The sequence below is a fragment of the Oncorhynchus kisutch genome, unplaced genomic scaffold (genome assembly GCF_002021735.2).
Source record: "Oncorhynchus kisutch isolate 150728-3 unplaced genomic scaffold, Okis_V2 scaffold1613, whole genome shotgun sequence".
NCBI classification, from domain to species: Eukaryota; Metazoa; Chordata; class Actinopteri; order Salmoniformes; family Salmonidae; genus Oncorhynchus; species Oncorhynchus kisutch.
This window is the reverse complement of record NW_022263558.1, coordinates 11364-12854: the sequence shown is the minus strand read 5'-3', so window position 1 is coordinate 12854 and position 1491 is coordinate 11364. Positions and strand designations below refer to the sequence as shown.

Genomic DNA, 1491 nt, shown 5'->3' with positions numbered 1-1491 from the left:
CTTGTTAATCTAACTACAGTGTCCAATTTACAGTAGCCATTACAGAGAAACAATACCATGCTATTGATGAGTAGAGTGCACAACAACAAAACACTTATCTCGGCAACTGGTTTAATACATTCCCCTCTGAAGGTAAATAATGTACTTACATTCAGTAATGTTGCTCTGATTCGTCATCCTGATGGCCTCAGAGATAAAATGTAGCATAGGTTTGATTGATTCAAAAAATATATATTTTAAAATGTAGGAACTGGGTTCCACAGTTTGAACCTCTGACGTACACTCTAAGGGAAGTCTAAGCTGAGACAAAGACAGCATCTTTAATCATGTGGTTCAATCGCAACAGCCATTGTCTACATTGTGGGAGGCAACCCGTTAGTTCAAACCCTAAATAAACATTCCTGTTCCTAACTTCTAATGACTACTGAAAAGTCCAAATTCGACCCTTCCTTATAAGATAACATGGAATATATATAGGCAGGGTAGCCTAGTGGTTAGAGCGTTGGACTAGTAACCGGAAGGTTGCGAGTTCAAGCTGACAAGGTACAAATCTGTCGTTCTGCCCCTAAACAGGCAGTTAACCCACTGTTCCTAGGCCGTCAATGAAAATAAGAATTTGTTCTTTACTGACTTGCCTGGTTAAATAAAGGTAAAAAATATATTAAAATCACAATCATTATTTCAAATAAATTAAATTATTTGAAATAAATTATCAACACACTAATGACTAGAAAAACTAATTCAAAATAAAATATCAAATCTAGAGGTAAAAATACATAGTTCCTTTTGATAGTGGTAAATTGTTATTAGTATTATTAACATAATATTCAATAATTCCACCTTTCCAAATGACTGCGTTCTCTACATATAACACCAGCATTTACATCCACTGGAGAAATAATAAACAGTAGATAAACTGACTACATATGTGAATAAATACCAAATACTTCACCTTGCCCTTGGGCTTCCCATTCCCTTCCCTTGTGTATGAAAAACATTCATACGGGTACTGTTTAATTTCCTTTTGGGGGGGGGGGGGGGGGGACATCCATAGAGAAATGAAAATAAAAATTATATTTTTTAAATCTGTTCTTATCAGTTTAATATCTGACACGTCCCCTATCTGGGGACCATATATTAAATAGATTTTTGGAACAGGGAGATGGAATAGGGGCTTGCTCCGTCCACTCCACGCATCGACCTGGTATTGCAGTACCTCCAGGAACGGTGCACCCCCTGTCGTTGTAAATATAAATCAGGCGTTGATACGTTTTAATTTGTTACATCTCCCTTAAACAGCACAGATGTGATTCACTGTAGAAGCACAGGTCCTCTTACATTTTAATTCCAGGTTGCATATTATAATATTTAAGGGCATATCAGATGGTCTGCTCTGTCCATAACAGTCACACCAAGCATAGGGTTGGTATAAGATTGAAATTAGTAAATAATGTACCCATGAAATAGTTCCCCAATACCGTCTGATGTATA

General features: G+C 36.6%; 1 pseudogene; it reads left to right on the top strand.

Moving 5' to 3' along the window:
- The first annotated feature begins 1073 nt into the window (after positions 1-1073).
- Positions 1074-1238, top strand: LOC116366901 (uncharacterized; annotated as a pseudogene).
- Positions 1239-1491: the final 253 nt, after the last annotated feature.